The sequence below is a fragment of the Cryptomeria japonica genome, chromosome 4 (genome assembly GCF_030272615.1).
Source record: "Cryptomeria japonica chromosome 4, Sugi_1.0, whole genome shotgun sequence".
In the NCBI taxonomy this organism is placed as follows: Eukaryota; Viridiplantae; Streptophyta; class Pinopsida; order Cupressales; family Cupressaceae; genus Cryptomeria; species Cryptomeria japonica.
The window spans coordinates 417,652,406-417,668,746 of NC_081408.1; positions in this window are offsets into that span (position 1 = coordinate 417,652,406).

The window sequence follows — 16,341 nt, forward strand, 5'->3', positions numbered from 1 at the left end:
CCTCCATTTTCATTAGTTGCACGAACACCTTCAACGCCTCCCACCCTCGTCAAGCTTCCTCTCTACAATGAACTTTGTATCTCCCTTCTGGCCACTGTACAAAGGCAATACACTTCTCGAAGACTTCATGATTAGTTTTTTCAAATCCTTCCTGCACATCAAACCTAACTCCAGGGACTGCCCATTCAAGAATTGATTCCATCCCTTCCAGGTAAACTTAAGGCACAATTGCTTTCATAACTCCCTTAACAGCCTCCACTGAGTCCTCCAAATCCAAGCCCCACATCATTATTAAGGAGTAAACATCCATGTTTTTCTGGTATTTGTGCTATAAATCTCCCATAGGGGCTTCACTTAGTGAACCTGGGCTGTAGCACGTGTGTTCATGGCATATTAAAGAATCCCCCTATTTTCAAGAAATATTGCCCTAAATTCCTTTTTTGTCATCCCCTCCCAATACACAATCTGAATTAAAAGCCCCCTATGTTCACCAAATATTGTATTTTTTCATAGCCCGAATTAAAAATCCATCTGTTTTCACCGATAGGCAATATATTGTACCCTCACTTTTGGGATATTAAACTCCCCAATATGAATGTACGTGATATAATATTGCCTAGCTAGTGAAGCCCCCGTGAAATCACTAAAACCCTCGCCTAAAATCAATTGAGCAAACTTCACCAATCTATCATCCTTGTAAAGAAACATTCATTTAAGCCTCCTTTCTGACATAAAGATGATAAACAAGCATAGTTCCTTTCTTGTCCTCAGCGTAAAATTTGCTTCCATTTTCCTGTGTCTACAATGAAACTACCTTTCACTCCACTGTTTCAAGATTTTGCCTCCATAAAACACTCAACCGAATCATCGAGCAAGAATAACTAATTGATTTTGCATTAAAACTACCTCCACAAAATCCTAAATTTGCCAGTAATGCCAAGTACAAAAACTATGTTGCCAAACTTCCAAAAAGTTGCATTTACTTCAGTGATGTATTTTCTGCAGTCTCATTAATGTTACGTACCTGCAAACATTCCTTTAAACATTCCCACTTACATTCCTTAAGTCTTCAACCTGCAATTCGCCAACCCTGTCAAAGGTTAATGCCCATTTTGAGAGTTTGTGTACTTCCATATTCCCATATCGTCTTTTCAAAAATCTTCAAAGGTTGTAAACTCCTCCACAATATTCACAATGGTATTTTGAAGATGCCAAGCATCATTTCTCCCCTTCAAAATCACCTGAACAATAATAAGAGAGTCCCCTTCTAAATGAATTCTCGAAAAACCCAACCCCTTACCCAATCTGATAGTTGCCAAAGCTGCTAATGCTTCAACCACATTATTTGTCCCTTCCTCCATTTTTTTTGCCCCTAGGGCCAAAGTATTATCTTCCCAATCTCGAACAATGAAGCTAGCTCCTGATGGCCCCGGGTTTCCTTTGGAAGCCCCATCAAAGTTAATTTTCCACCACCCTTTTGTTGACTTTTCCCAAACAACATCAACAAGCTCCTTCAAAGCTGAATTAACCCAGCCAAGCCCCTTAATGGACCAATTAAAAGGATTATTTAATTATGTCCATGAGAGATAAATAAATAAAAATTAAGATTTTATTTATTTTAGAAGAATTTAATTTCAAAAAGTGAGTGATAATTAAATAAATTAAATATTTTTTTTAATTTGTGGAAGACATGATTAATTAATTGAAATAATTATTTAATTGTGAGGAATTGATTAAAGTGAATTAATTAAATAATTAAAATTACTTAATTAATGCATGTGATAAATAATTAAATAGTTATAAACTATTTAATTATTGAAAGTGGAGGGAAAAGTTATTTTTAAATTTGAATTAGAAGAATGTCATTAGTTTGATTAAATAATTAAAAGTAATTAATTAATTAAGAGAAATGATTGTAAAATGTTGCATTGTAGGCATCTGGACAATTTTAGGTGTGATTTTGAGCGTTGTTTCAAAGAAAATTTCATTACAGTTTTGTCTTAGTATGCCCTAGTGGCAATGAGGTATTGTGGTGCCCCGTGGGAGATTGTTTGTGCATTAAAGTCGTGAATGATCTCTCAAAAAAAATAGCATATTTAGATTAAAGATCAAACATGATAAAATAGAGGAATGGTTAGTAAAAAGTGGAGAATATTAGTGGTTGAAAGAATTGATCAATATCAAGTTTTTAATTGGAACAACTAATTGCTTAGTCTTGAGCTTGTACTTGTGCTTTCACTAGTGTGCAATATTGTCATCATTGACCCTTATTATGTCGCAAATGGAGGCGTTGTGCACCAAGGTGTAGACATTCAAAATTGTCTCACTTCTGCATTATGTCAATGTCACTAATCATTCTTCCATTATAATTAAATAATTTTAAGTATTTAATTAATCTAACTTGATTAATATTCTTCTGTCATTTCAAATTAATTATTCAATTTCTCTCTTACTCATTTAATCATTTAACCATATCCCCTTTAAATTAATTAAATAATTTTATTATTTAATTTTTTTTAAAAGAGGGGGTTAAAATTTATTCAGAAAGAAACAAAAAGTACAAAGAAGGTAGCCAAAGGCCCATCAAGCCCAACCACCAAACAATTAGAAAAAGGCCAAGAGGACCCAGAATAGAACACTCAAGCATGCCAGTCCTCAATAACTAGCCTATCAAACAACTCCAAGTACTTCGGAGGAAGGAATCCCCGATTATCCACATCCCAACCATCAAAATCCTCAGAGGCCCATTTAGCAAGGCAGTCAACCACCTTGTTCCATTCATGAGGAATGTGACAAAAAAAAATCCGATCAACCAAAGAACACAGATTCGGGATTTGCTTAACAACTATAGCTAACTGCTAATTAACTCCATCCAACTGCCGATCATTCAGCAAATCAATCACAATATGGGAATCAAACTCACAGACAATACATCGCCATCCCAATGAGTAACCTCTTTCAATCACCTAAAGATAGCAAGGGCATCCATAAGATTATTAGAATGTTGCCCCGTGTAGGTGGAGAAAAAGAATACAATATTACCATAAGAAACACGCTCAATTCCACTGACTCCCGCATGCCTAGGGTTCCCCCTGGAAGGTCCGTCAGTGTTAAATTTCAAAACACCATCAGGAGGAGGGATCCAACAACCCTCCCTTTGAATCCTTTGCTTAGCATGACTCGATCTCTTAAAGGCTGAACGTAATAAGCCATTATCCACCAGCAATAAGTTCCTACCAACATCCAAGTCGCTAGTATCAATAGGAACTGAAATATCACACTTAGCCAAAATAGTCTCCTGCAACTTTCTCCATAAAAAGTTGCTACTCCTGCTAGTCCCTTGAAAAATGCATTGATTCCTTTCCAACCAAATGTTCTAGATGATGAGAGAGGGGACAATGTCCCAAGCAACCTGGAGGAAAGAAGACTGGACATGTGGTCTACCCATCCTTTCCCATAACTCAGCAAGAGAGGTAGCATGGATGCAGACATGAATCCACATTTCCCACCATTGATGCCAAACCTCTCTAACATATTGACATTGAAAAAATAGGTGGGAGGTACACTCCTCAATGCTATTACATAAAACACAGATGGAGGGGCCCTGGAAACCACGTTTATGCAAATTTTCCCAAGTAAGAAACTTATTCTGAACCACCAACCAGATGAAAAAATTACACTTAGGCCATGAAAAAACATTCCAAACATGCTTCCACCAAGAAACACCAGCTGAACCATACACCTTCCTATCCAATTCTAAATACGCCGAAGAAACTATGAACTTACCTTTAGGATTTAGGCCCCAAGCAAGAAAATCCCCATCCTTAAGAGAGTCACAAGGCCTGCTAGCCAAAATCCTAGCCAAATCTAGACGATCTTCCATATTTCCTCCCAAAGGCCACATCTGAGGGTCCTTCCAACATATCATTTCAATCTGATCCTTAGCTTTAATAGTCTTAAAATTTTCCATTGTATTCCATCCAATAGCCATCATAATATTAAATAAATATTGAAGATGAGAAAACTCATGTATGATCAGAGGATGGCCATCCCAAGAATCAAGCCAAAAGAGAGCAGAAGATCCTTTATTGCAAATCCAAAAAAGACCATCTTTGATGAGTTTATCCCCTTTCTTAAGGGTCTCCCAAATCATAGACCCCTTCCCCAACAAGCTATATCAAGGTACCTCAGAAATACCCCCGACAGGTACTTATGAGTGAGAAGTTTGGCCCACACCTGATTCTGGCAAGTACACCACCTCCAATACAACTTAGCAACAAGAGCTTGATAAACCAACTTGATTTATCAGAGCCCAAGACCACCTTCATGCTTTGGCCTATACACAATGTCCCAATGAACCAAACTCCATTTGAAGGAAACAATATTACCAGACTAGAGGAATTGACGAGACAAAGCATCAAAATCTCTGATAAATCTAGGAGGAGCCCCTTGAACAAAGAACTTGTATAAAGGTATGGCTTGCACAACAACCTTCAAAAGTGTTACTTCACCAACAATAGAAATCCATGTATGGGTCCAATGATTAACCTTCTTGCGATTTTTTTCCAAAATCTCTTGCCAAATTTCTCTTCATTGGATTCCCAACCCGAGAGGAATACCAAGATAAACAAAGGGGAGAGACCCAATTTAAAAGCGAAGAATGCGAGCAATTATAGCTTGGATTAGATGAGGGGTATTAAAGAAAACTATGGAAGAATTATCTTCATTAATCTTCTGACCTGAGGCGACCAAATAAATGTCCAAATTTCTCTTGAAGTTAGCAGCCTCCATAATTCTAGCCACACCCAATAATGCAGTATCATCCACAAACTGAATGTGAGAGATAGGAGGGGCATTTTCTGACCATCTCCAACCTTGAAGGAGAGCCAAATGTGCTTGGGAATGGATAAATCTACCAAGTCCCTCAGCCATGATGATGAACGAATAAGGGGATAGAGGGTCTCCCTGCCTAAGGCCCCTATAAGCCCTAAACAAATCAGAGGGCTCACCATTGATCAAAATAGAAAAAGAAGAAGAGGAAACACAACTTATGATCTAGTCTACCCACTCTGTACTGAAACCAAAGGCCAATAAAACCTTCTGAAGGAAGAACCATTTAACTCTGTCATACGCCTTAGCCATGTCTTTTTTGATGAACATGGCCTTCTCCTTGGAGGTCACCATAGAATGAATAGCCTCTGTAGCAACCACAATACCATCAAAAAATTATCTTCCAGCAACAAATCCCCCTTGCTCGGTAGATATCAAGGCATTTAGGCAAACCTTCAGCTGATTTGCAATTAGTTTAGTGATAATTTCGTAAACAACATTACACAGGGCAATGGGTCGAAACTGATCAAGCTTATTCGCACCATCCTCTTTAGGAACGAGAGCTAAAAAAGTGGAATTCATTGCTCTCAACATTTGCTTATTTCTGTGAGATTCTTAGCAAACCTCTAATAGATCAAGTTTAATAATCTCCCAGGATTCTTGAAAAAACTCAATAGGGAAACCATTAGGTCCAAGTGCTTTACCTTATTTCATATGGAGCACAACATGCTCAAGGTCCTGAAGTGTGATGGGCCGAGTAAGAGCAACATTCATCTCGGGAGATATCAAAGAAGGAATACAGACCAATATAGATCTTTCCTCCTTAAGAGTTGGGGGGGATTCCTCTAAAAATAAAGCTTGAAATACTGGGAGGCTTCACGGGAGATGTCTCCTATGGAAGAGAGCTGAACTCCATCAGTAGACATAAGAGAAGTTGATGTAGAGGGTAGGAGGATCTTACTCAAACACCTAAGGACTCTTACCCACACCCACACAACTCACTCCTCAATACCTCTCATTGGTCAAACACATCACCTCTGATCCCCTACTCTCCACATACTAGAATAACACCCCAACACATACTCACTGATCATTCTTGATCATTGTATTCACTTGGTACTTGACTGCAATAACAAAGTTTCACCATCAACCTACATAACTAGGTCTCACTAGGTTCAACACCTAACCCAAAACTTGGCTTCCCAATACCTTATCAACAAGGAAACACCCTTACCAACATATAATTAATGGTTTAAAAACATATACTCAACTACCTTGGGTCTGCTACAAACCCCTAACACATTGTCTTATTGTTCTAAGACAGTCAAAGCATAAAAGACAATATTGGTTGAACTCAACCCCTAACTCTCATTTCTCTGGTTTCAAACACCCTCCAAGTAATAATGTATCATTGAAATATCCCATAGGCCCTTTCCAAATTTTCTCAATCACCAAGTCCCACAAATAAGATTCAAAACACAAAACCAAAACATCTTACCCAAAATCTGTCCATAATGACAGTTTGCTGCTCTTTTGGATATGGCCTCACACCGAGATGTATAACTTTTGAAAAAAGTACTATTTCCTTAATCCCTCCAGTGAGATTATTAAAAACTTGATCCTACACACCATATCCAAAATTAAAGAAGATCCAACGGTTCACTAATGAGATATTGCCCTCGCATCAGGACTGTTGCAGTCACACCCCAAATCTGACTGTTTTTCAGTCTGAAACCTTCATGAAGCACGTGCCAAATCCATCATGGAACCCTGCACACACCATGGACAGGTAAAATACATCCTTACCCTCATCCCTTCCCAAAATGGGGTTTGTAAAAACATCTAAAGAAAATTTATTACATTTATGAGGCCACTGAATGCCCTAGTAAGGGTTTTGACAGTTTTGAAACAAATGTCAATATCTTCCACAAATGATAATGAAATTGCACCAAATAAAAACCAAATTACTCTTAGTTAATTTCACTTACATCCTAGTAAGATAAATTAATCAAAAAAATGCATATCAATTTGCAAATGAACAAATTTCAGTCTGTCATACGTTGAAAACTCAGAAAATACAAGGAAAAATATAATTTTATTGCTCCACTTCTCAAATCTCGACCTCCACATCCAATCTATCTCTCAAAATGGATTAATTACATCATTTTATAGTTATCCAAGCCTTCTAAGGCCGAAATGTAACTAATAACCACCTATAACTACCCTTTTTGACATTTTTTGCAATTTTGACAATAAAAGTTGCACAAAAAGTTGTCATGTTGACACATGAAGTTGTCAATATGATCAAACTTGAACTCCAACCCTCATAACCTATCAAAATGGTCTTCAAATGACCTTATAAACATTTATAACATATTTTATTTAATAAAAACTCAAACCTACCCTTAAAACCCAAAATTAGCCCTTTTTAGGCCTAATTGCCAACATTTGACAATTTTACACTTTTTGATCTTTTCATTGCATATTTAGGCTCTATTGGCCATTATTACATTGTTTTAAGACCTTAAAGGCATTTTATACTTTTTCCTTTGATTCTCTATTAGGGCCTATCAGTGACCCTAGTCCACCTTGTCTTCAAGAGTGCTCCTGTACCAGAAGTAATGAGATTGCCATTCCTTCTTGCCTTGACAAAATTATGAAAGAAAGCAGTATTCTTGTCCCCCTCCTGGAGCCAATCAATACGAGACTTTTTCTTCCAAAATTTTTCCTCTCTAATCTCCCATTCTTCCAAATCCTTAATGAAAAACTTTTGTTCACTTTGCAACTCCAAGGAGAGCCCTTGATCATGAATTAGGCAAGTAATATTATCCAATCAGACTTGAGCATTAATCTTATTAGAGTGAAGAATGCCAAAACATTGTTTATTCCACCTCTAAAACTTATGTTTGACATATTGCATTCTTTTGACAAAAGAGTACATTGTCCAACCGTGGACAGGCTTCCCTTCGACCCACCAAATAGGCATCAAGTCTTGGAGAGAAAGATCCCATAACCACATAAGTTGGAACTTGAAGGAAGGGTTATTGGAAACTTTGAAGGACTTTACTAAAAGTTTGATTGGCCAATGGTCTGAGCCTCTCCAATCTAAAATCTCTGAGCTAGTAGACCAATTAACTTCCATCTATTGGGATTAGATTGTCATTGATGTCAACAATAAAACAATTGCAAATAGGTGAAGCGCATAGCACGCAAGTTATGCAGTCATGCATAACACATTGTGTTATGCTACAAAAATATTGCAGGCAGCAAAAAATGTGTGTTGCAGCAGAAAACCTGAAATGAAATGGAGTGCAAAGGTGAAAATTGTGTGGCATCGTAGTTTGTGTCAGCCTCTCAATGTGCTTAAATCACCGAGTTCAACGTATTCTTGTGGCAGAATGAAATTGGTGAAAACTCCCTTCGTTGGCAGTTTTTGACAAGACCCTCCTCATGTCTTAGTGACATCTTTGTATTTTGGTTTGAGTGGGTCTATCAATGAGACCACTTTTATCTCTTATCGGGTGTTATTGTTATACCGACAGAGTTTGTTTTTGGTGTAGTGGTCATCGTGACTTGATGACAAACAATGATGTGTCGAGTGGTCCCACTCTCTCATGAAAATTGATGTCCAGTTGGTGACTATGCATTGGTTCGCTCAAGTGATGATGTGTTCTTGTGGGGCCTAGCCAAGCCTATTATCGGCCTATCACATCCAACTAGAACAGAGGAAGTTATTTTTGTTTTCTATCGATTTCTGACCTGCCTCTGACCCCCGATAATCGGGCCCATGTTGTCCACGTGTCTGCTACTGATTGAATCCTTCGGGCTACATTGTGATCATATGGGACCCTCCCTCTTCGAGCTTGGATGTGCCATGTGGCATGCCTTGATTGGTCCACCTATGCTATGAGTTAATCTGTGGGGTCCTCAATGATGTGGCGATATCTGTCTCCTTAGCATGAGTTCTATAGAGCCCACTTCATCCAAGTGTTCGAGAGTATCCAATTGGCAGTCATTTTGTGGTCCACATTGTTCGTGAATGTTCATGCGGGGGCCACATTTCTTTTCGGCAAGAGTTTGCCTTTCGGTAAGAGCTCTTTTGCCTTTTATCAAATGATGTAAGTTATACCGAAATGAGGCCCACAGTGGTTAACTATAGGCTTTGATATGACAAATTTCCTGTCACATCAGCAAATGAATATCCACATGGTTGATGATGTGGGTGTTGAGTGGAATCCTTCATGTGACGTGGCAGCCAAGTGTTTGGCAGTGTGGATCCGATGTCTTGGTGGTGGTGGCATCCCACTATCTTGTAGTGTGATGGACAAGAGGAATGAGACCCTATGAGGTAACCTTAAAGCAAAAGCGGATAGTGTCCCCCCACTATCCTGCAAAGTTCAAGACAATGAAGATACAGGCATGCAGGGTAACAAGAAGATAGTAGTTAAAGGCTCCCTGCCATCCCGCATTGCAAAAAATTGAGGTTGAATGACCATGCTGGATAACTACAAGTAGGGTATAGCGACCCTCGCTATCTCGCGACGTGCTTGAGTCGAGAGTGATGGTCCTACGAGGTAATAATTTAAAGACAAACAAAGCATCCTGCCAGACCACACGAGTAAAATTGACTCGAAGATGACCTTGTGGGGTGAAGAGGATAGAAGGAGATTGTGACTCGCGCTATCCCGCACCATGTAAAGCAGGTATATGGTGACCTTACGGGATAACACGAGGTGAAGGGAGACACGTCCCCCGCTATCTCGTGATGCCAAAGACCAAAGGATGGAACCCTTGCGGGGCAAGACAAATGGGAGATGATGCACATCCCACTATCCTGCAGCGATAGAGTCTAAGGCCGGTATGATCAGTTGTGATGACTCTATGGACACGTTGGCAGCCCGTTCAACCCAGTGATCCTCATGGAGGTTGACCAAGCTTGACCAAGTGCTTTGAACACCGAAAATGAAGACAAGTGGCTTTCAGGAGGTCGAAGAATGAATCATATATGCCAAAGTCAGTGACTACAAAGGTAATGCATTTAAAAGTGGTTGTTGTCGATCCTTTCAGATTAGGAGGATGGAGAATGCATTAATAGCAACCGTATTGCAAATTGCTGGTGTGACTCGAGGAAGGATACTAGATCTCTTCGGGAAGAGGAAGATTACTAAACTTAGTAATCTAAGTATAGAGAATGATCTGAAGACAAAAATGATGCATTTAATACAGGCGACCAATCTGGGAACTGTATACACCTAAAAATGTCTATGATTTATTTAATGATTATTCTTCTATTAAATAAATAAATTGAAAAGTATATTTATTTTAATTCACTTAGCTTATTCTTCTATTTTCAATTAATTAATTAATTATTCATTATTTAAATAATTATCTTCCCAAAGTCTTCTTGATTAAATAATTCAAAATTATTTAATTATTCACCTTTTCCACCTCATTCTCTTCATGTGGCTAAATATTAATTTTTCCTAATTTTTAATTAGCTACATTATCTTCAACTCCCACTTCCTATATTCCCTCCACTACTCCTACATCTTTGGAGGAGGTTGTGTCCACCTCATCCTAGTCAAACTCCACTTGTCTTGCATTTCCTAGATTGTCTCCAACTATCCTATACTCTCGGAGTTCTTAACAATGGTCAACTCTAGCAAGCTACCACTTGGATTTCTTTCCCACATTTTCCTCCATCTTGTATGTGTAGGAGGAACATCTTCCACTTTATTCTCTCACATCTCAATCAATCAAATTATAGCCATTGACTTATCAAGATTCACTCTCAACCATTAATCTTTGCCACATGGGATTTTGCTCATGAAAAATCTATAAAAGCTACATTTTCCACTAGTTTGAATCTAATCATAATTTTGCACTCCAGTCATTTTAGAGCATTTTTAGCATTTTCACAGTGTGCCTTTGGCTTAGCTTAGATATCATATAGCTTCGTAATATCATTTTGCATATCTAGTTTGCATTTTGGAAATAAAAAATCTATTGTCCGTTCATTTTTATCATCTTGAAGATTATTATAGTGCAGTCTGAAAGCAATCAAGTCATATAACTCAAGAGTAGAAGGTGATAGGACACAATGGGATAGCAAAGGGGAGTTATTTCTTTTGAAATTATTTCCTGTATTTTGTTTCATTGGTAATCTAGGAGTTTCCATAGTTTCTATTTTATTTTCTAGGTTACACATTTTGGTGTCCACCATGGGGCCTTGCCTCATGTTTTTTGATTTTCATGCATGTGTAGATTTTTGCATTTGGCTAGCAGTTTAACGTTTTTATTCAAAGTTTTAGTGCCTACATCCTTTGTTTTAGCGCTTTAATCCATTATAGCGGCATCTTTGTTCTTATTTTTAGCACTTTCACATATCATTATAACGCTTCTGGAGGATTTTAGCACTTCTACAAGTTCATTTAGCGCATGTGTTGATTAGGATAGCACATTTGTTGAATACATTAGTGCTTTTGCATAGTATTTTAGTGCATTCACTTCTTTAGCACATTTGCTAGAAAATGACAAGTACTTTCGACCGTTGAAGACAAGAGTTCTAAAACTACTAACTGGTGGCTTTGTAGGTGTTTTTACATGCATTTAGGAATCTAGATTAATTAGGAGGAAGTAATATGATCATTTTGTTCACATAGTTTAAGTGGGCAGTTAATTTACAGCATATTGAAAAAAATATATGATCTTGCATCTTTGTTTTCTTTAGCTGCACTTAGATTAATTTAGGAGGTTAATAAATTAGTGTTTGTTGTGTTTGTCAAAGTGGTAGGTGATTATGCTCTCACCTTAACTAGGTGATCAGAAAACCAGACCCACTTTTTAGATTGTGCAACCCATTAGAGGGTCTGCCTCCCAAGTAGCTCATAAGGCCAAGTGAGAGGGAACAACCCAAGTGGCAACGGACTAAATCCAAGTCCTTCTGAGCCACTATAAATAAATGCGTCTGTGAGGAAACTCATAGGCAACAGGTGTCGATGTATCATACCGACGTAACTCTCCCTCAGTGTCCATGAGGCACGTGAAAATCTATAGAGCGTAACCTCTACAAGGTGGGAGGCCTCCTTAATGGAGCAAAATGCCGCATGTATGGCCACCTGAATGGATGCCTTGACTAAAAACTTTTGTGCTTAGAGACCAAAAGCCTTCTAGTTGTTGGTGCAAGAGTTCGGACCTCTGATGTCGTCTCACGTCCTTATGGTTCTTAGTAGAGATACAAAGTTTTCCATGGGGAGTTTTCATGGGAACTAATGCTTGGCTGCCCTAGAGAAGTGTCATGGAGTAGAGCCAGTGGCGTCAAGCATCTAAGTATCCGCTTTGAGCAAGCGTAGTTGGGGAAACCCAAGTGAGATCCAACAACTATTGTCTTGGCCAGCCACTATAATTGTGCTTGTCTTTTTATTTTATTATTTTCCAAACATTATGTCTGTTGTATGTTTTCATCAGAATGGAGAAAAATCATCCCATTTTAGACATCAAATAAAAACAACAGAAGAATTGAAAAATTTTACAAGAAAAACATAGAACTTCGCATTTAAAACTCAGATTTGTGCATTTGTTACACAGAATAGGGCCTTTAGGAAACGATTTAGCGCCTTTGTAAAACAGAATAATGCACTTGTTGAACAGCTTAGCGCTTTCATTAAACAATTTAGCACTTCTGACAAATATTTTAGCGCTTTTCGAAAACATTAGCGCATTTAAGGAACAAAAGAACTTACAAAAAACAATATAGCACTTTCATTCAATACAAAAGCGTATTTGCAAAATCATTTAGCACATCTATTTTAGCACTTTCACAATAGTGGGTACTTCCTCTGTTCTGACAAAAAAATCGAAAACAGATTTAGATACCCATTTCAGAGAAGGATTCATTTTGATTATCACAAATTACATATCTAGTTAAACCAACAAGGTTCTTGAGCGCTTCACACATAAGACCATATTGTCAATACATTCAAGATCAAGATAAAACATTAGTGACCTTAAGATTTGTATTATCCTTTTATTGATTTAGTTCCAGTATTAGGATTTATCATCCTTCCAACATAGGAGCTATAATAAAAAATTTTGGTAAAGTGAGTTATTACCATTTAGAGATCTATCATCTCCTAACATTGGCTTGCTTTGATATCACTATTTCTTAATAGTCCAAGATTGTCAAAATTCATAGAACAAATGAAAACTTATACACCAAGAATCTTGATACCCAAAACTTACATTGGTCATAACAAGCAACAAACATAGATTTCCCAACATACAACGTAGTTTGGAAAGAACCCCATATGGTTTAAAGAAGAAGTCAGAGAGCCAGTAAAGCCACAATGTCATATCAGGATAGAAACAAGAATACCTTTGATCCTATTGATCTCTTTGGACAACACTCAAATCCATTGTTTGACGATGATAGTGAGAGTGATGTGGATGAACAAAAAGTCCTTGGTGCATCGTGCAACATCCTAAATTTCTAAAACTCATGGAAAAGGTTATGGAGAAGGAAAAAGAGAAATATTTTCTTCACCTTGCACATCAGGATTTAAAACTTCCATTTGATTTTGATGTATCCAAGCTTAAGGAAAATAGCGATAAAAATGATGATACCAATACCAACACTAATGATGGAACCAATCAAGCTGAATCACATAAAAACAAGAAAGATAAAAGTTCCCTTGTAAATCCTTTGAGTACTCTTGTTCAACAAATACAAGAGTTGCAAAATCAAGTTGCCAAAATACAATCAGGGTCATTTATTAAACAATATTCACTTGAGGACATATCTCCTTATAAATTTGACAAAATCTTGGTTATGCTTCCATTTCCCCTGAATTTCAAAATTACCAAGTTTGATAAGTATAAGGGGAAAGGGGATCCACGTGATCATATCAAAGAGTTTTGTGCAGCGTGTATGGAAGTTGCTCATAATGATACCTACTTGATGCGATTATTCCCTAAAAGTTTGGGTGGACAAGCTATTTAATGGTTTTATAATTTACCACTTAACATCAAATCGTTTGGTGAACTTGTTGATAAGTTCCTTACCCATTTTTTATATAACATTGAACATGAAGTTTCTATGCTAGATGTTTGTAATAGTAAACAACGAAATAGTGAATCCTTTACAAATTTCTTACAAATATGGAGGCATCTTGCGAGTAAGTGTCCCAATGATATACCTAAAGATCAAAAGATGAAAATCTTCATTTATAACCTGAATTATGAGTTGAGCTATCAGTTGCAATTTAAATGTCCTCCTAGTCTTGCAAAAATGATAGATAATGGTCTTACCATTGAAAAAGCATTGATAGAGAAAGGAGTGATTAAGGTTTACAAAGATAATGTTGGTTCAAGTAATAACAATGATAAATCACGATTTTGGACCAAGAACAAAAACATTGTTAATGATGGAGTAGTAGATGCACAAAATATTAAGACCAAACAACCCATCTTAAACCTATTAGGGCCTCAAAATAATAAGGACAATCATAACAACAATAATGCATCTAAGCCCAAAACTTCTTATCCTCCTCGAAGGAAGTTCACTCCACTAGGTGAATCTTTGGAAACTGCTTTGAGGAAACTTATCTCTAACAATCTCATCACTTTACCCGAAGCAAAAGATTATGAACCAAAGGTTAAACCTGTGTGGTGGAATGATCAGGACTATTGTGAGTTTCATAGAAGTAAAGGGCATAAGACCAATAATTGGCAAAGATTGAAACATGCCATACAAGATTTGATTGATAAAGGAGACATATCCGTAGATGGCCATAAATCTAATGACGAACATGTGGAATTTAAGGATCCTCTTCCGATTTATGAGAAAGGAAATTCCTCTAAATTAAGAAACGAGAAAGTGAACTATACAAATAAGTCTTATGACTATGTTATAAATCATATTTCTAAAAGTGATTCTCATGTGAATGTGATTACTATCAATAACAAATCTGCTTGCAATGTGACAACACGGCGTGGAAAAGTCACTCTTCAAGGAGCATTGCCTAAGCCATCTTCCATGACTAATCAGTACAATGTCCTTGATCAACTTAAGAAAATACCCGCTCATATATCTATCCTATAGCTTTTATGTTTGTCGCCTACCCATAAAGAAATTTTGGAGAAAGCTCTACAAGAAACCAATGTATCCCGAGACCTTGATCCTGCATAGTTTCAAGCCATGGTAGGACACTTAACCACACCTAATTTCTTATCTTTCACTAAACATGATGATCTTGATATAACCCAACCTCATAACACCCCTCTTCATATAGAAGTCCTTGTACATAAACATCGAATAAGACAAGTCTTAATAGATGGAGAGGCTGGTTTGAATATATGTACTTTTAAATTAGTCCTTGCATTGGGGTTTTTAGAGAATGTCATGGATCCAAAGAAAAATATCACAATCAAAGCCTATGATGAGGAAGAGAGAGCATCAAAAGGATCTATTGTATTACCCATTAGAGTTGAACCAATGGAAAATGATGTGGTTTTCCAAGTACTTGATCTTGATCTAGCATATAACATACTCCTTGGATGACCTTGGATACATGCAATGCAAGCAGTCCCTTCTACATATCATCAATGCTTGAAATTTACTTATAATGGTCAAGAGATTACAATTCAAGGAGATCCCAATCCTCTCCAATATTGCAATTGTAGTGTCGTAAATTGTACACCCTTGCTAGGGTGGTACAATTTCACACTTGGTTTAGCACTCACCTTAGTGTGTTTACATCTTGCATTATAATTTCCCTTTAAGCATTTAATTAATTATTTTAATTAAATATAAAGTCATATTTCATCACTCCCCACATCATAAAATTGGGCCCTTTACTATTGGTATTCTACACTCTTATGAGAATAGTTGGTGTTGTCATTGATGACAACCATCTGGCAACCTACTGACATTCATCTGGTAAGCCACCATAGGCACCGGCATCGGCACCGGCACTGTCATAGACATCTACATACACTGGTAGGCACTTCACCGGCAGCAACAACAATGCATACCAACACCCCAGCCGACAGGGAATAAACTTTTGTTAATTCTATTTAAATGTAATTATCTTTTGTAAAGATGACATGACATATTCTAAAAGACTCATATATATGTATGAGATCTTATAGGTCATTTAAGTAGGAAGACAATATGCATGGAGAGAATATATGGATGATATTTTGTATAAGGAGATATAGTTGACAGTGAAGGTTTTGGTTATAGAATAAGCTTAAACCGGTACTGAACCTGACATAGTTGATGCTGATTTGAAGCAGTACATTGTATTGGATTTCATAATCCACTTTTGTAGTCAGTGTAGCTCTTATTGAGCAGTGAGCTCTAGGCAGTTGGCCTTCTTGCATGTGCAGGCCCCTCATTGTAAGTAATATTTATTCATTGGCCAGTGAGTGAATATTGTGGGTCACAAATCCCACCGAGTTTTTTCTCATACCGGGTTTCCTCGTTAAACATCTTGTGTTATGGTGTGTTTT